Consider the following 21,926-nt stretch of genomic DNA (forward strand, 5'->3'; position numbering starts at 1 on the left):
GCGGCGGTAGATAAAAGTTTGGAAAAAGTTCCGGTGATCGATTGTGGTTAAACGGGAAATTAAGTAAGGAGGAAATTGGTTTCAAGGTTGTTGGAAGGTTTCGAAAGAAGGTCGAGTCTTTCTTAAAGGGAAGCCCCGGCTAAGCTCGAGCTTGTAGTCTTGAAAGCAACAACCGAACGGGAAGAACTCCAATAACGCGTTACACGGTCCTTCGGAAAAGCAATTTTTCCCGGTAGCAATATTTGCAGAGTCATCCATGTGCTTGTAGGCTGTAGCAACCTGTACGATTAAGCTGCTTGAAAGGCTTGCGGGGATGGAGGATCGAACGGCCATAGTTAACCTCTCCTTTTTAACAACTGCTCTCCCTCTTTTCGCGTTTCTCGTTCTTTCTGTTTCTTTTATTCGTTTGTAAGTTCCGAATGGTTAGATACCGGATATTCGACTGAAAATTACGTTCTTCGCTCGCGAGACGGATCGTTAAATATCTAGCGAGTTTCCTCAGCAGTTATGCTTCGTCCACGTCGAATTTTTTCATTGGTCTCTCTGCCATTTTGTTGCACCGGGGAACGAAGGAGCCCAACTTCTGCCAGGAATCGAAACTGTACCTTTACTACGAATTTATCTCCGTTATCAACGAATGCTCCGTCTCGTTTCGAGACTTCTGTGCTGCTGTAAACATTGTAGTATACCAGTACAACCTAGTCGTCGCGATTCAAGAGAATCGTGCCAGATTTATTTCTGCTCGTGGATAGAGAGATCTCTTTGTCGGCTGTCCCTCCCCTCAAAGTTCGCCGACGGTCCAGGGTGAAATATGGAAATGAATTACGAAATTAGTGTAGAGTCGACTTAAACAGTCGATTTAAATGCGTCACTCGAGGAGCGAGAGGAGCCGGCTTAACGGCCATTCGAAGTCGCCCTCCGCCGGATCATTCCTACTTCCCTCCCTGCTGTTTGATCGTAGTCCATTCTTCGAAGAGGGCAAACGCCGAGCGAGGAAACTTAAATCGACTGGGAAAACTAGAATTCAATCCTTCTATCGTTCCTATTTTTCGTTCGCCTCTGACACGCTCCACGTCTGTACTCTTTCTGTAGAAAGGGTGGAAAGAAGCGGAGGAATAAAAATGCTCTCCAGCCGTCCTTAGTCCACGTTTATTTAGTTTGCTCGTTTTCAACAGGTAGTAGAGAATTCATCGGTGGTCGTCCCTCTCTTTCGCCGGTCCACGCGAACACGCCGGTCCCTTTGATTATGCGCGTCGCGACGTTCAACGCGTTCGGGAAACGCGTGTATAATGCGAAATTACACGCGGATCGAGGAGGATGCGGTACCCTCGTCGGAGAGGTCGCGGAGAAATTGTTCAGAGTTGTACGGAGTTACGTCCGGTGGGAAGCTTTCAGAGCACCCTAACGAAATTAGAGAGTAGATTCGCGAGTAGACTCGAACCAGACCGAATTCTCCTATCTAATTCGGATTTAAACGACCCCTTTAGCTGGGGCGCTTTAAAATGTTTCACGGCAACGGGAGTCTATCCTGGAATGAGGCACATCTCGGATAACAGCTGTGCTCTTCGTTCGACTACCATTCAAAGAGGCTATTGTAGCGATCTTTTTAATATCAGGTAGTGCTGTACCTGTGAATACTTTCCTTTCGATAATCGCCTAAGTTTATGAACGATATTGCAGGAATTTTCTTCGCTCTTTCGCGTATATTCGAAAAAATTTAAACGTGTACGAAAGATATTTAAAAGTGTACATTGCGTAGGCTGGAAGGAAAGTTCGTAACGCTTGTCAACTGAAAGAATGCCAAGTTCTGGGAGAATGAAATCAGGGAACTGCTGGAAAGATGGTGGTTGAATAAATCAACGTGTAAATATCTAACACTAGGAATTTTTCTGTCAACCCAGTGCATCGTGCACAACGTTCGACTCGACAACGAGCCTAACCGTGCATCTAAGGACACAGGTTAGAGTCCTCGAGAAGAGGTCCAGGACGAAACGCATATTTTCTTCTCTCTCCTCTTCCGCCTGTTCGCTCTGTTCCATCGCGAACCTTGTCGTAGGACAAAGAGAGGCTGTCCCGGGCTCATCTCAGCTTCTCCGACGCCGTGATGCGCGGAAATTGAAGAATTTCTGCAAATAAGTTCCCCTCGACGCGCGTACACTTTCTGTCTGATCTATTTCCTGCGCCGCGCCAGTTTGATCGGGGTCTAGCCTCCTATTCCTCTCCCTCTCGCACCCCTTTTCACCCGGTCTCGATCGTTCACCCCTCGTTTCTCCCGTTTCCTCTCCTTCGCCACCCGACAAACGTTTCCATTTCTCTCGACGTAGCTATGCAATTCCGCGCTGCTATAACGCGGCGTAGGTATGTGTGTACGCGCTCTGCGTGCACCAGAGCCGTGTATGGATCGTGGAAGTCACGAGAGGACGAAAGCCCTGCCTGGCCTGGCCTCGATCACGAGAGACGGAGCAATACGGTTCGATCGAGGGAGAGGATTTCTATCAATCCATCGGGAGAACCCCGGTGCCTTTTCAATAAATCTACGATATTTCATCGTAATGCGTAGGAAATTGGTGGAGGGCAGGGACGGCCAGGAAGAGCTACCTCTGACCTGCACGAAGATTTATGGTCCCTAAACGAGGTCAAGCTTTACGTCCACGGTTACGGTTACGCGTTTTCTTCTTTTTCAACTTTTCGAGAGGATCGAGCCCCTCGCAGGTTCATCGTTCTATCCGACAGCGTTTCTTCGCTCTTTGTCAGTTTCGGTTGGTGGAATTTGACGCACGCGTAACCCAATTCTCTGAACCTTCTTTCTTGTTTACGTATATTTGTAAATTATTTCTGTAGAGGCAGAGAGGTGTGTTTTGAAATTAGCATTCTAAACGAGTGTTTGAGAAATTTCGCGAAATGTGGTTACACGTTGAATTGGAATATTACAAGGGATAACCTTATTGAGCAGGCTTCCTTTCATAATTTTCCCCTCGTAAGGAGTGATTCATTTCAGCGGCCAGGTACTGCATATGCATGCGTGCTTAGAGTATGTACACGGAAAGCCTGTGACACCTAGTACGTAGGTGGCGAGCTAACGCGTTTGCTCGCACGTGTCCTGACGTATCCTCGTTACGGCCAGGTAGCTCGGTACATACGGCTGCCTTCCTCGTCTCACAGCCTAATTATCGCTAATTAAATATTTAACGTCGTGCATCAAGGCGATTGATTCCAGCCCCCTTCTCCTTCTATTAATGTAATCCCGTAGGCGAACGTTATTCCTGGGATCATCGTTAGTTCCACTATGGCGGCCGGTTGTGCAACCAGGGGATAAATAGAGAGGAAATAGGTGGAAACGGAAAGAGAAAGAAAAATATGGTTTGTTGGTTAAATTATTTGGCAGATCTGTGCCTTGGACGATGGAAAAATTTTCAAAATATTCCAAAATATTTCCAAAATATATTTTCCAAGGGTACAAATAAGAATTGAAAAGTGAAAAGTCCTCGTCGTGTTATTGGACCATTGCTTAAACGACAGGGATTCTTCTGTCGTCAGTGGACCGTTCGAAATTTTCAAATTTCGATTATTCTTACTTTCCAAAATACACTTTCCAAGGATGCAAATAATCTGTTAAAAAATTGAAAAGTGAAAGGTCTTCGTCAAGTGTTTTTGGACCATTTCGGATGCGATCGTTTTATATAGATTTTTTTACAGTCTGGAAATTTTGAAATTTCGACTATTCTTGCGTCCAAAATATACTTTCAAAGTTTACAAATAATCTGTTAAAAAATTCCAAGGTGAAAGGTTTTCGTAAAGTTCTAGTGGACCATTTTTTAGACGATAGGGATGCGATCACCTCAGATTTTTTTATCGCTAGTGGATCGCTGGAAATTTTGAAATTTCGACAATTCTTGCGTCCAAAATATATTTTCGAAGGATATAAATAATTAGTTAAAAAATTGAAAAGTCAGACGTTTTCAAGTGTTACTGGACCATTTCCGAGGCGATAGGGACTCTTCTATCGTTAGTGGACTGATTATCCTTACTTCCCAAAGTATGTTTTCCAATGATACTAATAATCAGTTAAAAAATTCCAAAGTGAAACGTTCTCTCGTGTCATTGGACCATTCCTTAACCGACAGGGCTTCTTCTACAGTCACTGGACCGCCCAAAATTTCGACTACCCTTACTTTCCAAAAGTACAAAATAATCGGTAAAAAAGAATTTGAAAATGAACCATTTGGGATTAGCCTGGAGCATGTGCAGGGTGATACCACCGGCGAAGAATGAAATTACAGGATTGCAAGGCTCGCAGAAGGTGCTCGAAGAGATTCGAGGCGCTTGAGTGTCAAGCGTTCGGCCGACAAGTAGGAGCTAATACGGAATTGCAAAGTGAATTCGCACCCCGTGGAGGGATACCCGTGTCACAGCAGGCTGCCACAAGGGACGCCTAACGGAGAGTCGTGGAATATTCACCCTCGGGATCGTTGCAAACAAATACACGTCGCTGTCCTCGAACCCACGCTCTTTTTATCCACGCCTTCCAGAATAAACATCCTCGATGCTGATAACACAGCGGCTCTTGCCGATTCGCAAAATTGCTCAAGCGTTTCGCAAAGTAGAAAGATCTCGTGAATATTAACCAAGTTGAAAGTGAAGTGACTTTAACGAAGCTAGACTTAGGTAACTGTTTTAGTTCCCGTAGATCGCGTCCTTCTTTATTAACCTGAATGGTTCAACGTGAGTAATCTGACGAAGGTAGGAGGGAGTAATTGTGTAAGGTTAGACGAGATCGGGAATTTTAAGTAGCTGTAAAACGTGGAGGGAACAAGGTCAACGGTGGAGGATTACTTTGCGCTCGAGAGGTGACTCAGAAGCGACGTTACTATTATATTTGCCATTTGGTAAATAATGTAAGCACTCCTGATATTCTCCAGAACAGCTGGCCTACGAACCCCCATATGTTAGATATCTGAGCGAACTTCTAACGAGGTGTTACAAGGTCTAAAGGTCTAACTAATCTCGAAAAAAGGGCCTTCGAGTGCAAAGGGTTAAAGCTTTCACGACCCGGAGCATAATTATTGTCGACGCTATCGTGTGTAAATTTCTCATGGGAAAGGAATTCCAACGTTTCGGCTCACTTCGTCAAGATTCGCGAAACACACTGACGTCTCCACACTGAGACTTTTCACACGGAGAAAAACCGCAGAAACTTACAAAGCAGCCCAATGTTTACTACTCGTTGTACTTACCAGCCGTAACTACATCTGACACGCGAATAGACGAAGGATTTGTAGAGATAGGTAAGAGCGAAAGAGGAAACGAGCGTAGATAAAAGGTGTCTGGGCATCGAAGCAGGGACAATCGAGCGATAACATAATCGCGAGACGGCCGTTCATCAACGGCGAGACAATCGAAAGTTGCCGAGGCGGACACGTGAAATCGATAGAGCTCGATTTTCGAGCGCATTGTTCCCCGTGATCCCGTTCAGTGTCGGATCGCCTATGGCCAGGTTTCCCTAGATTGAAGGCTTATCGTTAGTCGCGTCGCCTGGCAGGATCCTCTCTCGAAATTAGACATCAGGACAGTTGGCTGTCTCGTCCGATTCCCTCTGCTGTCACCGTTGCAAATCCTCCGTTCTCGCCCTTTCCCTTCCTTCCTCCCCCCAGCCTGTCTTTCCCTGTCTCTCGATCTCGAGGTGTGACCTGGATACCCGATTTCTCGAGCTTCGCTGGCAAATCACACCGTCTCCGCTCACCTTTCTTCATCTCTGTCCGCAGAAACAAGGTGATCCAGGGAGAGAGAGAGATGAGCGAAGAACGTCCAGCAGTAGTATCGGGAAATAGGATGAAGTGGCGGGCTTGGGTTTATCGGGAACCAGGCAGAAGTAAATCCCGGAAAATTAGTGTCCCGCGGTTCTTTGTCATTTGTTGCTTTCCCGACGCGTCTAGACAAATCATGTTTCGCGGTCTAATCGGATTTTTACCTTTGACAGAGTTGGGAGTATGGTAGTCTTTCCTTGCTACGTGAATTTTAACACGTTGGCTGACGCGTTGGTCATCTGCGAGGTCATGGAGTGCTTCAAATTTTTTAAATAATTAAAATGAAACGAACATCGTCGACTAAAAGATTTCGAACATCCCAGCTAGCTAGACAATATTTTAAATTGAAAAAAAGGAGTAATAATGTAATGTTATGCTTAGAATAACGAAGATTCTCTTTTAGCCCCCTGAGAGCAACGTATGAAACCCTTTCATTACTATTGGCGCCTATAGACATTTTGAAAATTTGCTCGTACGCTTACGCTTCACGCACTTCCACCTTAATTTAATAAATCGAATTTTCAAACGATACGGTCAAATTAACGATAAATAAATAATAATAAAAATTTACCGTCAGTCATCCACGTTACGCGTTAAAATCTGCCGTAGCGAAAGGGTTAACTTCGACATGTACCTCTTCTCTCGTTCCTTTCACGCGAAACCTTGAAAATTATCCGAGAGTTTCGAAGAGATATCTCTTCCCTTTTTCCCCGCTGGAAAATGACCGACACGTGAAAATTGTCCGCGTCTTCGCATCTGAATATTTTTTAATTTCACGAAATCTCGTTTCTTCTATATAAAACAGGCGAGTTTCTCTTATTGCCGGGACAAAACGGGCGCATCCAGTCTACCCCCCCTGATGCTTTTGTTGCGCACGAAATTACCGGGGGCTCTTTATTTCATTCGCTTTCGCTAATTTCTACTTCTCGCGGGAAATCGACGAGCGAACCGCGTCGCGCGGCTCAGTTTTCGCGAGAATTCCCGGAGTTTTTCATTTTCACCGGCTATGCCTGCCCGTTGTTCCCGCCATGAAGGAGCATCCGAACGTAATGCTACCGCCCCTATCGCGAAATTGTCCCGGTTGTTTTGTCTCCGGGAAAGAGGGTATCAATTCCAACTATTTAAACCAACGTACGTATCAGGTGTAGAGATGAATTCTTCCCGACTGAGAGGTACGATCCAAGTTTTATTTGAAAAGAACCGAAAATAGATCGATCGTCGGGATAATTTCCACTATTGTCGATCACGTTTTGCTATTTTTCTGGCAGCGGTGGAATGCGAATTCATTTCTGCACCTGATACGTATATATTCGTTCTACTCCTGCCTCGAAGATACTCGTGAAACTTTTCGTGGACCCTACACGCCGAATTTGCGAAACTGCGAACAGGCACACGGAACCTTGGAATTCTTTTCAATCTTTCAGTCAGAGTCTTCTAAGTCTCTCATTTTGAATTTGTAATCTAATGGGAAATTTTCCCGCATAAATAAATAAATGAACAAGGACACCCTTCCAAGTAGAGTAACTTTTTTAAAATTCGGCCAAACGTCTTGAGTTTTCTTCACAAGTTGGAAGGATTAGTGTACAAAAAATTTTGGAATCGCGAAGGAAACTGTAAAGGTCACTGTTTTACAACTTTTTTACCTGGGCTTGTAATGAAAATTTCATCGAAATTGGTTAACCTTGCTACGAGCTACAAACTATTTCGCGACTTTCGCCCTAGAACTGCAATAAATCTTTCGATGCCTGTCGCTTGTTTCTCCATCCACCGATAACTATGTCCACAGGCGTTGATATCTCTTTATCGACGCGTTTCTTCCGCGTTTAATTCGGCCACTCGAGGTAACACGTCCGTAGACGTCGCGTCTCTCCTCAATTCCGACAATAAACAACCACTCTCGGTTGTCGAAAACGGATCGATCTTAGCTTAAACAAGGGTTCGACGTTTGATTTCACCCGCACCTGTTCCCACCTGCCGCCTCATTTCACAGTCAAATTCGAACACCCTAGCTACTTCTTATCAGCTCCCTTTTATTACCTCCCCTCTACCGCGCCAATGTTTTACAACTTTTCTGGGGGCAAGTTAACGAACAGCTTGGCTGAAAGAGTATCGTTCCCGAAATTCACGCAAACGCCTAGCTTCGACGTTTTATACAGCTTTCAAATTAGTTTCTCGTCACTTCAACTAAACAGAGGAGAAATGGACACTTTATCGCGCACACACCCTCTTTTTTCTCCGTTAATAAAAGACGAAAATGTTCGAATAACGTTGGCAAATAAAAATGTTACCGTGAATTCTCCGCAGATTCGTTACATTCCACTCTGGAAACTCAGCGAACCGACACACGTTTTCCGTTCGACCGTTTCGAGGCGGGCACGCACATCCGGTATCCGAACTTTCCAAATATCGTTGTCTAGCGTAATACTCGGTGAACCCACCGCGAAAACGTTCCCAGCAAACGCTAATTTGCGCTACGGTTTCATCAAAATCTAACTCCACTCTTTTTCGTTCTTTCGATTCGCGTAGAGCAGAGAGAGAGAGAGAGAGAGGACGGTTGATTCGAGGTTATTCAAAGGGACGAGCTGCTTTAAAGAGAGTTTCACTGCACAATGGGCAATTCCGAAAATTCTCACAGCTGTGTTTCTTTGAACGGATAAAATTCTCAACGCTCCGACGAGCTTTCGAGCAGCCGAGTTAAATCAAAAAGACTGGTGCTCGACTCGAAACAGGATTTTCGAACAACGGTGCACGCGTACTTGCGAATTAGAACGAGGACATTGGTCTTTCTTTCCAGCCAGATGGAAAGGACAGGAGAAAGGAGAAGTTCTGACGAGAATTTTCCATCCGTATACAGGCTCGTACATTTTGCATCGCCCCAAGATTTTTACTTGCAAAAACTTCACGTTCTCGAATCTCTTCTCCTTATCATCGACGATCGCGCACCTTCTCAAACGACGGAAATAATTCTATCGCGTCGCACGCAAAATCATTAGTCACCTTAGAACCTCACTTCGGCCGATCGAACCCCCCTTGGAACCTCGTTGGTACGTTTTTCTGCTCGTTAACAAATTCGGTCCACCGAAAGCGGCTCACAGGCATCCCCTTCTCCGAAGAAACGCGCTGCGGGCGCACCCTGATTGCTGAAATTTCCACTTCACAAAAATGTATAAAGAGCGAGCTCACTAAGTTCAACTAAGTATCAATAAAAAAGAACAGTCTGTGGTGTGAAATTTATTCAAAATCTCACTTTACCGTTGTAAGGTCGAATTACAGATAAATCGAAAGCGATTATGCCTCGAAGACGGTCGGTGAAAAGGCGCAAATTTGACTCGGCCAGATCTCCCAAAGGAGGGGGCGGGGGATAGGTAGGTGAAATAGGTAAGAGTGAGAGAGGAGGGAAGAGAAACTATCGTCTGTAACCCGCGAAGGAGACGTCTGTTGTCTCTGTGAAGGTATTTTGGAGAATTGGATTGAACCTAGAGGTGTCGCTATGATCCGCGAAGGAGCGTCTGCCTCTAGGAGGTGGATAGGTAAAGATGGCGAGGGTAGAGACAGGACAGGAAACCTGGTGCTGGAGTCTTCGTTCGCTCCGTACTGACTTTTGCAAGAACAAGGAGTGTCGTCTATAATCCGCGAAGGAGACGTCTGCTCGTTGTATGCTAGAGTAGTCTTAGTCGGCTTCCCGCAAGAACTGACTTTTCTGGTCAACGGGTCACCTTTTGTATGTTTTGGGGAAGCTTGACTCGACCAATTAGGGCGGGGGGGTCGAGCGAGTACGCAGCTCGTACTCGGTATGGCAGAATTTAAAAAAAACAGTTACTCTACAAGTCTCCATATACCTTCTCAACGAGGTTCAGAATCGTTAAATCAAGGCTGAACCACAGCGAGCTGTGAACCGAACAAGGTCGAACGCTCGGAACAAGTTCAGATAATAAGCGGAACACTCTGTATCTACACCGATGAATAATTTCCCGGTCCCGGATGCGAATTGAAAAGTTTTAATACGCCGTGTCCGTCCGCCAAGGGAGGAATAAGAAGTAAAGCGCGAAGAAACAATGCTGGAGGAAGAGAGTGTTTCAGCGGGACGGGGGAAGAGAACCGCGTGTATATGAAGTCGAAGAAGTTGGTTATTTTGTTTAGCCGAGTAGTCGAGTGGCGGGAAGCAATTGGAACAACGATTTCAGTTCTCCAAGCACGGTCGTTTCTCGTAATCGAATAACCAAGTCAAAGCGCGCGAGCCGCCGAATTAATTTCCAAACTTTTCAGGATTAACGAAGTTTGTAAAACAAATAGTTATATACGTAATTGCTACTTCATTTTCGCGTAGTGTTCGAGAGCGAGGCGATATTCCCTCTTCCCCTGTTTCCAGTAGCCGTGTCTTTTGGTTCACGGCCACAAACGGCAACTTCCCTAGGCAAGTTGCACCCGAGACTTCTCTATTATCTGCGTGAATTATTGCCTGATCCGAAGGTGATTAAACACAACGCCCGGGCATAATTTTCCTCGTTAGAAGGCGAAGATGAATTCGCGAGATCGCGAACGAATTTGTTCCATCGCGAGCAATTGCTCTTACTACGCCGCGGCGTACAATTGATACCGGCTGTTATTGCGAGAATGAAGTTCCGTATCGCGGCGGAGTGTAATCGATGGTGTATACCGGCGAAGATGCATTGCAAAAGCCACGCTATCCGTTGCCGAGTAATTGTAACTTCCGCGCTATCTTCCTTTCGTATGAAGAAGGAACCTGGGTAACTTGATATTTTAAACGATTTTCATTGGAAGTGTGAATAGTTTTCTGCTACGAAAGAAATCAACGCCTTGTTCAGTCACATCGTGCTTGTCACTTCGGACACTGTACACTTCCGATTTCCATTCAAAGTGTGAACAATTCAGAGTACAAAACGTTATGCAGATCAACGCCTTGTTCTACGTCCATTATTGCCATTTCAACGCCGTGCCTGCTTGTTGCTCCGACACTCTACACTTCCGTTCTCCGTAAATTTTCAAAGATCTCCATTGGAAGTGTGAATAGTTTTCTGCTACGAAAGAAATCAACGCCTTGTTCTACGTCCATTATTGCCATTTCAACGCCGTGCCTGCTTGTCGCTCTGGACACTCTACACTTCCGATCTCCGGAAATTTTCAAAGATCTCCATTGGAAGTGTGAATAGTTTTCTGCTACGAAAGAAATCAACGCCTTGTTCAATCACATCGTGCTTGTCACTTCGGACACTGTACACTTCCGATTTCCATTTAAAGTGTGAACAATTCAGAGTACAAAACGTTATGCAGATCAACGCCTTGTTCTACGTCCACTATTGCCATTTCAACGCCGTGCCTGCTTGTCGCTCCGACACTCTACACTTCCGTTCTCCGTAAATTTTCAAAGATCTCCATTGGAAGTGTGAATAATTTTCAGACAAAAGAGAATAACGAATTACTCTACGAAACGTCACAAATCAACGCTTTCATAGTGCCTGCTTGTCGCTCTGGACACTCTACACTTCCGATCTCCGGAAATTTTCAAAGATCTCCGTTGAAAGTGTGAATAATTCCTAGACAAAAGAGAATAACGAATTACACTATGAAACGTCACAAATCAACGCCTTCACAGTGCCTGCTTGTCTCTCTGGACACTTTACACTTCCGATTTCCGGAAATTTTCAAAGATTTCCATTCAAACTGTGAGAAATTCAGAGTACAAAACTTTATGCAGATCAACGTCTTGTTCTACGTCCACTATTGCCATTTCAACGCCGTGCCTGCTTGTCGCTCCGACACTCTACACTTCCGTTCTTCGCAAATTTTCAAAGATCTCCGTTGAAAGTGTGAATAATTCCTAGACAAAAGAGAATAACGAATTACACTATGAAACGTCACAAATCAACGCCTTCACAGTGCCTGCTTGTCGCTCTGGACACTCTACACTTCCGATTTCCGGAAATTTTCAAAGATTTCCATTCAAACTGTGAGAAATTCAGAGTACAAAACGTTATGCAGATCAACGCCTTGTTCTACGTCCATTATTGCCATTTCAACGCCGTGCCTGCTTGTCGCTCCGACACTCTACACTTCCGTTCTCCGTAAATTTTCAAAGATCTCCATTGGAAGTGTGAATAATTTTCAGACAAAAGAGAATAACGAATTACTCTACGAAACGTCACAAATCAACGCTTTCATAGTGCCTGCTTGTCGCTCTGGACACTCTACACTTCCGATCTCCGGAAATTTTCAAAGATCTCCACTGAAAGTGTGAACAACTCAAACTACGAAACGTCGCATAGATCAACGCCTCGTTCAACATCCACTGCTACCAATGCAACGCCATCAAACGCCCTCACAGTGGCTTCTCGTCACTCCACACACTCTTCACTTCCGTTCCCCGTAAATCACGGTCAAGGAAAGCGCGAAAAAGCCGCGAAAACAGCTGTTTAGCATACGTTTGCTGAGAAACTCGTGGGAGTCTCGCGTTTGGCAGTGGCCCCGGAGGAAGCTGTCTGACGGTAAAACGTATAGAAAAATATGACGGTTCTGCTCGGCGAGAAGAAGGAAGAAGAGGAGGAGGAGGAGGAGGCGAGAGGAACGGCAAAGAGCAAAAGGAAGGATAAAGTCGGGCGAAAAAGGCGAGGGACGAGGTGAGAGACTTGTAGAAAAGCGTGGTTGCGGCGAGAGAGGGGTGGTAGGGGCGACTGCTTAATTTAACGACAATGAATCCGTTGTCCCGGCACGAATTTCCCCCGTGCGCGCCGGAATAAAGTCGAGTTTCGTTCCGGCTCCGTAAACCGCTGTCGTCACCCAGACTTCTCCTTTATAATCGCGTTGCTTTATCCGTGGACGGCGGAGCTTGCACACACACGCACGGCAAAACGCGTGTAAACGGCTCGGCCCGTAACCGACTCGACGGTTCTTCGTCGCGACTTCTCCGCGAGAATCGGCTTCTTCTCCTTCTTCTTCGTCCCCCGCGAGACGATGTTTTGTTTCCGGGATTTCCGGTCCCGACTTCGAACCCTCTACTCCTAGCACCGCCGGATTTACATCCCCGATTACTCCTTCTTCTCTCGCGTGAACTCGTACCTAAGTGCACGCCGCCATTGTTGTCGCCTAGAGTGGCCTTAGGCGGTGGTTGATTCCGTGAATCATGATATTAGCACGGCTATCGTAAAAGTAAAGCCTCGTAAAAAAGGGGGGAAGAGCCGGAGGAGTTTGAGGGCACTTTCGGTAATTGACGGGGCGAACGTGCGAGCTGCACCGTCGCGTAATTAAGGATAGGCGAAGAAGTAGTTGTGGAGAGGTCCGTTCACGATCGATCAGGCGTGTTTACTCTGATAAACGCGAATTTAGGGCTCAACCATGCTCGAGGATTCTTCTACCCTCGTCAACTCGGAGAAAGAGAGAGAGGGAGAGAAGAAAAAGGTCGAAGGGTAGCGAGTTTTTCTCTCGAGAGAGAGAGAGAAAAAGAGAGGGTGGTATAGTTACTCAACGTCCACGCGAGCGTGGAAGATGGACCGTTAGGATGTACGGCATGTTTCAACTGTGTGTGTTTTATTCGAAAAAGTAATTCGAATCTTCGATACATTTTTATGGCTGGAGCTATAAAAAACCTGGTATATTTGTGGGTTTGTAAACAAAATTCCCTTTGTTCGCGTGTAACGCGATATCGACAACGGTAATAATCCGTCTCTAGTTCAAAGTATATTGTTATTATTACGGAGAAGTATGTATATCGTTGTGGTTATTGTTGCCGATCGTTGCGATGCATGAAAAATTTACTTTTGAAACACGAAACCGCGAAAAAAAATGTTCACAAAGGGTTTCGTTTCTGGAGTAATTAAAATTTTTTCGCGTTCCATCACGTGGCAAACCGCAACATTGACGCATCGCTCAAGTATTTTGTTTCCTCTGGTTCTGACGTCGACTTGTCACAGCGAATATCATTCTCTCTTAATTACTCCATAGAGAAGAGAAGCGACGTGACAAAGTAGAGCTCTTCCGCGAGACTTATTATCAACTTTGTTGAAACTGTTTGTCGATGGATTGATAGCGTCGAGTCGCGAGGAATTCTTTTAATCTCCTCCAATCCCGTTAAACGAAGGATTTTATTACGAATTTCTGCAGGAGAAGCGTGCAGCGAGACTGAATCATGCAAAGGCGCAAAGGAGAGTAAGTGGGAGAGTGATCGGACGGCGCAAGTAGTAGAGGAGCGTTTATAGCGAACCGCGTCTTACATCAAGCAGAATAGCTGCGCTGTTTGTCCTAACTGTAATTACCGAACGAATTATTCAAGATTCTCGAGAATTATTCCTCTTGTACGATCGAACGATGTATGGAAGAATTGAAAAATATATTTTGGGTGACACGTGTGTATCCGTGAGAGCATTGTAAGTCATAAATGACTATTTTACGAGCGAGGACCTTGCAGCTCCATTTTTACCAACTTGGAGTAAATTAGAAAAAAGTGTTATTGTTTTGATTTAACGTTAACAGAGAAATATATATTTTCTGTTTCTACTTTTGGCGAATTTTTCAAATCTGGAGTTGCCCCTGCCTTGCACCAAGGTCCTCAATTTCACGCGACTTGATACCTACGCCAAAATGCGTTCAGATGTTCAAAATTTTAAGATACTGCAGGATCGCGAGCGTTTCTGCCTTCGTTCGTTCGTTTTTCGAAAGACTGAAAGATTTGAAAGAGAGGAGACCTTGAGTGGAAAGAGAGATTGCGTGGAATAGATAGTAGAGTGTTTACTTTTTATTTCATTTCTTCACTTTTCGTAATAAACTACTATTATTGTGGGATCGCGAGCGTTTTTGCCTTCGTTCGTTCATTTCTCGAGAAACGAATTAAAGCTCAGGCTAGGCTCTGTTAGTTTTAAGTTAGTTTGAACGGTCACGGGGAAAGCCCAGAGAGGTGTGTGGATGTTCGGGAGAGAACGGAGAGGGTGCAAGTTGAAAAAACCAAGAGTACGGAAGGAGAGACAGCACGAGGTAAGATTTGGAAGAGAGGAGACTTTGAGTGGAAAGCGTGGAAACAGCGTGGTTTACAGTTAACGTAGACATTTAATTTTTCTTTCACTTCTTTACTCTCGTTAATAAATTCTAATTATTTTAGGTACACTTTCCGAACCTCGATCACAAGTCCAAACGAAATCCCACAATACCCACCATCTTAACTGACAAATACAGAACCTATACAGAACCCCGTACACGATACCAGAGACGAAAGGAAGAAACGGACAAGAGTGATTTTTGCCCCGGGAATATTTCACGGATAAGCGAGAGGAATTTCCAGCAGGTACATCAGACCGAATTTCCTGCGTACGTACTTAGGCGTATAGGCAGGGGGTGGCATGTAAGTGGTGTGCGCCCGAAGGGATTAATATTAAGGGCGCATTTCGACGTGCCTTAGCTCTCTCGGTCTAACCCCATCGACGGCACCGCCCGGCTGTGACCCGATTTTCTCCGATAACAGCGCCTGTGCACCGGCCTCTACATAATTCACGCGTCGAATGAAGCCGCCTCGTCGTTTTCGGCCAATACAATCCGGCTTGACACTTTAATCCACCGCGATCCTACGAATGCACTTCGTATATATTTGACTTGGTAATTCGCGATTCTGTCCGACCGTATTCTCCCCCCCCCCCCCCCCCCCCCCCTCCTCCTCTTCTCTGCTCAGCAACGTGCATTATCTCCGCCGAAGTACAATGCAGCTTTCTTAATATCGAGCTGCCACCGCGAAAATGAATTCGAGTAGCTGCGCGCGATTCGTGGGAAAAACGCGTGCTGGAGATCGCGTCGGGGGTGAATTGTGAATTATGGCCGGAGAATTACGGCGGAGAAAGTTTCGGTGAATTTCGAATTAGCCTTTTCTTTCTCGTTTCCTTCTTTCGACGATGCGAGGAGACGGAAAATTAATCGGTGTTCTCGTGGATCTTTTAAAGTACCGCTCCACTCTGTATACAGCGTGGAAGAGAATAATCGGTGATTTGCAACGTAGAGATTCTGCGATCAGTATGCACCGGCGTACAAGCGAAAAATGAAGCAAATAATTTCGTTAATCTGGTTTGTTTTCGTGACAAACAGTGTATGTCAGCTGTGAAGGGTATTACGCGAAATATTTCATTGTCAGTTCGATTTAATATTTTCGTTTGACGTTGTCGCGATAAAAAGTATGCAGGAACTGCAGTGCACGCGATAAGAAGGAATATTTTCTCGATTACGTTAATCAAACAGGATTAAAACTGTTGCAGCAATGTACGTTTCAAGCGGAAATGTAAAAATGATCCTATGCCGAAGAATTTAATCGATCTACCGTGTCCTTTGATATAAAACGATAACTTTTCTCTGGTTAGTTCTTCTCCTATTAAGGCTGTTGCACACTTAACGGAACAGATCAACTGTTTCGCTGTAATACGTGCAGTTTCAATCAATACAAATGCTTTACTTAATTATTATTGCACAGCATCGACATTTCTTAGCACGAATGCTTCGCCGATCGGGCGATATTTCCGTACCGATTTTTCACCAATAGCGAAAAACGAACGTGGTTCACCTTTCGCACAGAAATTCAATCTCTCTAGTTTAGAATGTAAGAGTACGGTCGAGCGAGGGTTGGGACTCGCGCTGGTTTATGACCCGCAGACCGAGAGGTCCCAACGCCTTGACACCCCCACGCGCTAAGCGCTGGGTCAGGTAAGGACCCCGAACCTGTGCCAGGGTTTCCCGGAGGCAAGAGAGGGGCGTCAAGGCTCGTATATAAGGACGCGTTAAATAAGAATTGCAAGAGATTGTATTGGAACCAATTAGGAAGCGTGTAGTTGATAAGGACGGACCGGAAAGGTTAGGTTAGGTTAGGTGGCGCGAGGAAAGGAAAGGAACGAGGCGCCAACGACGGACGAATAAATAAATATAGTTTTCAACATCCGTTTAAACATCCTGACAAATATTATATGACCGATTACTTAGTCTTCCTTCTTGCAAATATGAATGTGACGAATTTCACGTACGATACAGGCATAATAGTACAATTAAAAATGAACAATCCCCGAATAAGTAAGTTGTCGAATTCCAAATATCGGCAAACCAACGACGAGTTAATTCTTCTTACTCGGTTAACAGGTTAAGTTTGCAACAGCCTTTAATATCGATGCTATTCCGATGCAGTTCACGTGCTGCGCCGCTAAGTGAGCAACAGCCTTTATACAGCGGAATCATGCATACTCTGGTACCCAAACGAAATCAGTTTTCATTTCGGTCTTGGCCACTTCCGACAAGTTACAAGCACGCCTGTTCCGGCTTTAGAAAACTTCGCTTCTGCCGGCAAACGGAACTCTGACTTGTAAAGAACGTTTTGGTTATGGAATAATTCTATATGTTTGAACGAACCGGTTAATCGATCGATAAATTTGCCTGAAAGGCGAAAAAGAGTGTTTTTCCTTCTTTTTTTTTCAATTTCAGATATTCGACTTTTCGAACGGCTGATTCCCCCCTCCCCCTGCCCCTCCTTCCTTTCGACGTGTGCACGTTCACGTCAGATAAATGAATTTCGAAAATTAGAACTGCGAAAGCGCGGCGGAACTTCTGTAACGCTCCAAGAGCTTTCCTGACCCGGCTGGCCTCGTTAACTCTAATGAAACGAGCTTTTTTCTCTCTCTACGCGCACACAAGACGATCATCGAAGATCACCGTTCCACGTTGCACACGTACTTTTTCGGCTCTTTATCGAAATAACTTGGCGATAAAGTACACACACACGTGTAGTTTCATATTTGTCGTTCGAGTGTAATTAACACGGAAACTCGTAACATTTTACTTTCCATTTATTGTTAACTGAAAGTTCCAACTGGAACATTTAGGGCTGACATTACGCTTGTTCGTAAGCACGAAGTTCCGCGAAACAGCTTTTCACCCCGAATTGCTCAAAGTACTAAAATACATATTCATCTGCATATACACGCGCGCGATAACTATTTCGAAAGCAAGAACTATAATGGAGATACCCCGCATACCTCGACCTTTTCTTTCATTTTTCCTCCAGCATTCTCTCTCCCTCTCTATTTTTTCGCTTTTGCATTCGTCATATTGAACGAACAGCTCGAAAATCCATATACACACTCCTCTCGTTCGGTCGTTTATTTCGCCTCGTTTCCACGTACCAGCGCACACGTAGAACGAGCCCGCAAATTATTTCCGAAAACATTCGAAAAACTTTTCTTCTCGCACGATTTTTCGGCACCACGATTTCCCCCCGTTTACCTCGTCCCGCAATTAATTACGTTCCGCGGAGCAGCGTTCTCTCCCGCGGCGAAAATATGCGGCGGGACGTAAGAAGCGGAGAGGCAGACCTGTGTTTTTCTTCTTCTTCTTTTTTTCTACCTTTCCAGGCGTGATATCGCGTGACCCACGCTAGCCAGAAGTTAATTAAACGACTTATCATCGCCTTTGGTCCCGCCGGCACACCTCCCCGAGAAAAACGAGAAAGACGAGGTGTGTAGAAAGGAGATTCTTATAAAATTGTTTCCCTCGCGTAAGACGTCGTAATGCGTCAATCCTTTGTCCAAGCCTGACAAGTGTGCCACTGATACTTAACATTCCACTTCAAGCGCAGCTTCCTCGAGGACCGCCTTTTTAAAACAAGTCTTCCCAGCTATTTTACCTTTCTTCGTGTCTCGCGGCAGGACGACGAAGGCGAGGAGAGAAAGAAATAAAGAGGAGACGTATAGCCAGGGTCAGGTATGACAGGACGGGAAGAGGGTTGAAATATTGTGTCGTTCGCCACGTGGCGTACGTTTCCTTCCTGTACGAAGAGAGAGAAAGGGAGAAATCTTAGCTCGTCGCATCGGATAGAAGTTTCCATTAAAACCTTTCTAGTCGCTTTTGATGAAGTTTATCGCGACCAAGTTGTTCCTCTCTCTGCAGGCCGGGGTATAATTTATGTTTCATTCTCGTCTCGATTAAGAGTTCCGCACCGGCGTGCTCCTCTCGGTAACGTATCGCGTGTTTCGTTCTGGTTTTGCAGGAATTTCTCGAAACTGAGGACAGTTCTATCGAGGTGACGCTTGAATCGGAGAAATTAAGGATCGACGTTGCGTAGAAAAGAAACTTTATTGAGAACGAATCGAGGATGGAAAAATGGGGCTACTTAACCCCTTAACCTATGACAACCTGTCACACTCGTGGCAGAGATTCTGGTGAAGATGTGAGAAAAATAGTTAGATTAGTAAGAAAAATTAATTTCGGTTGAATTTGTAAGACTGAGGTTTGCTAAATGTAATTAATCTGTGACAGATTAGTTTTTGTTGCCTGATACAGTACTAAAACAGTAAACGGCTGACGCTTGGGATGCATAGTCGGAAAAGAAATCATAGGTTAAGGGGTCAAGGGTTTGAGGAAGGTGAACTTTGGGTTGTCGCTGTGTACGAGAGTGAGATGAGAGTTGGAAGGTGAAGTCTTGGAAATGGGCGATTGAAATAAAACTTTCCTTTCATATATCGAATTTACTTTTATTAACACGGCTCGGAAAGAACGTCTTTTCTGTAGGAATAGCTCTTAGGGACTGTGTCTGGACACCCAAAAAGAGAAAACTGGGGTCCGCTTATGAACTGTTTATGCTATTTTCTTGCAGCGCAGAGTGACTTGACTCTAAGACGAACTCCAGACGATATATTTTATTTAGTGTCCAGTTGAGTAATGGTGAAAGTTGGTGACTGAATAGTTGTGGATACAGATGAGACAGAAACTAAGAAAGAGAATATTCGAGGGTTCGACAGTTCGAACTAATTTCTACACTTTCTTTGTTACCGAGTTTTCCGTCTCTCTTCTAAGACTGAAAAGACTGACAGAGCAAAAGATAGAGTTTTCTCTTGGAACAGAATTATTGAAACGTGTAACTGTGCCGCGAAGCTATGCCTTTGCCGCGTGCATGTGTATGGACCGCGGGCGTTTCTCTGTACGAGGAAGCAACGTCCACTCGGACAGACCCAGGATTGTTCATCATTCGAAATATCTGTCTTGAAAGTTCTGTTAAACCGTGCGAGAATTTTCGAGAGGAGCACGATAATTTCACGCATCGGCAACGTCGATCGCGCGACACCCTCCACGACACGTCCTGGCGTCGCTTTAATTTCCAATGCCACCGCAAACGACCACGACGACAGAGAATCTCCAACTGCTCGAATTTCCATCCACTGTGTCTCTCCCTTCGAACAGTTCCTTTCCTTCTGTCCAGTTTCCTTCTTTTTCGAAAAAGAAACCCTCGTTTTCAGATCCTCTATTTCGTGTAACACGTTTTCGTAGAAATCAGCCGTTTTAGTGGTCACGTGAACCACTGTAGCAAAGTGTTTAAGAATTAAAGACGACGAGAAAGTAACGACGATAGGACTAACCGTCGCAATTTCGAATCTCATTGGCCTATTTCTCGCTCGATTTCTGGAGAAATAATGTCGAGGAGCTGGTGTAATTTGGAAGAGTGTACGCGAGCATGTGCGGCGCGTGATGCGCACCACGCCGGGAGATACACGAGCCGAGCCACTCGCCAAGACAAACGTTTTTATTACGAAAAATCAGGAGGCGAGACGAAATCTAGGACCGCGCGCATGCGCACTCCGCCTTGCGAAGACTCTGGTCACCATACGGGGCGAGCGAGAACCGCACAGCGGCGGGACGGGGAGTGCGTTTCTATTAGAACGAAGAAGTTTTTGTTGAATCGCGAACGATATCCAGAATGTTAATTTCCCAGCTCACGCCAGTTTCCTCCTTTCGACGACGAAAAAGAAATTAATTGCAACGTCGAAGGAGGTAAACATAGAGAATTTCTTTAAACGGACACGATATTGACTTTGTAATGGACAATTACACTGTCAGTTACCTATCCACTGAATCGCGTTCAATTTGTCATCGATAAAAATAATTAATTGCCACGGTATAAGAAACAAGGGAACGAAAACAGCGGTGGGAAAACCAAGTGAAAGAGCGACGGAGAAAGGCGCGTTTCGATGAATCGACGAACCGCTAATTACGTAACGTCGATCTAGCAGCTGCTGTAAAATTTCATACCCATCGATTTACTTGTGTTAATAAAGAAAACTGCGAAAGGGTAAGAAACAAAAGGTGCGTGAACGAAAGGGGAAAAGAGAGAGAGAGAGATATGGTAAGGGCGGCGAGGAGCGCGAGAAGAGAAAAAGTTGGAGGGAAAGTAGGGGCGAGACTAGCGGTTTCTCTCTGTCGACTGCCCCTCTCTATCAGCCTCGGCCTAGTCAGCGTAGGGTGGCTCTCCTGCCAACCAGCCAGCCAATCCCCACCGTTTGCCCCGTCCCGCCGGTAGCGCCACTAGTGGCAGCTCTCTCAATCGCTCTACTCTGACTAGTCAGTCGTTCTCTGTCTGTCGCGCGCGCTCGGTGGTTGGGGTGTTGTCGGAAGGGTGGTGGTGTCAGGCGCCAGTCGCTACGCGGACGTTGAGCTCGGGATTTCCGTCGTCCTCGCGAGACTTTTTTTCGTTGCCGATTTGTGGACGTTGTTTCGTCAGCAAACCCCTCTCACGTGCGTACGTTTTACTTGTACATTCAGGTAAGGGGGGGGCCGGCCGAATGACGGATTTCTGCGATATCGGTCAAGCTCGATCTCGATCACCGGTTTCGTGTGCCCGAGGATCGCGCTCATGTGACGGTTACTTATTGCGTGACGGTAAAACAAAGTGTCGTTGTATCGTGAGACTAAGTATCGAATACACGTAAACGGTTCTCGCGTGCTGTGCATTCGTTTACCAGCCAGGAGGATACTATACGTTAGTGCGTGCAGCTATGGGACTATTACGGATATCGACGGTGATTCGACGCAGCCATGAGGGGAACAGAGTCGTGACGATTTCCAAGGTAAGTGGATCAGCGTAACGTACGATTGTTCTACCGGGATTGGACGCGAATGCTGTTGAGGTTGCCCGACTGTGTACAGGTTATTAACCTTGGTGATATATGCGTCACCTTTCGTGTTTGTTTGCCCTTACCGAATGTGAGATTTGTTGTCATCAGAGCTTCCTTCGTTCGGAGAGTTATCGAACCTATCGATTAGTGATCTTACTTCGAGTGCGGTACCGATCTGAAGTTCGTCGATAAGTGAACCTATATAGTTTCG

The sequence above is a fragment of the Habropoda laboriosa genome, unplaced genomic scaffold, assembly GCF_001263275.1.
Source record: "Habropoda laboriosa isolate 0110345459 unplaced genomic scaffold, ASM126327v1 scaffold243, whole genome shotgun sequence".
NCBI classification, from domain to species: Eukaryota; Metazoa; Arthropoda; class Insecta; order Hymenoptera; family Apidae; genus Habropoda; species Habropoda laboriosa.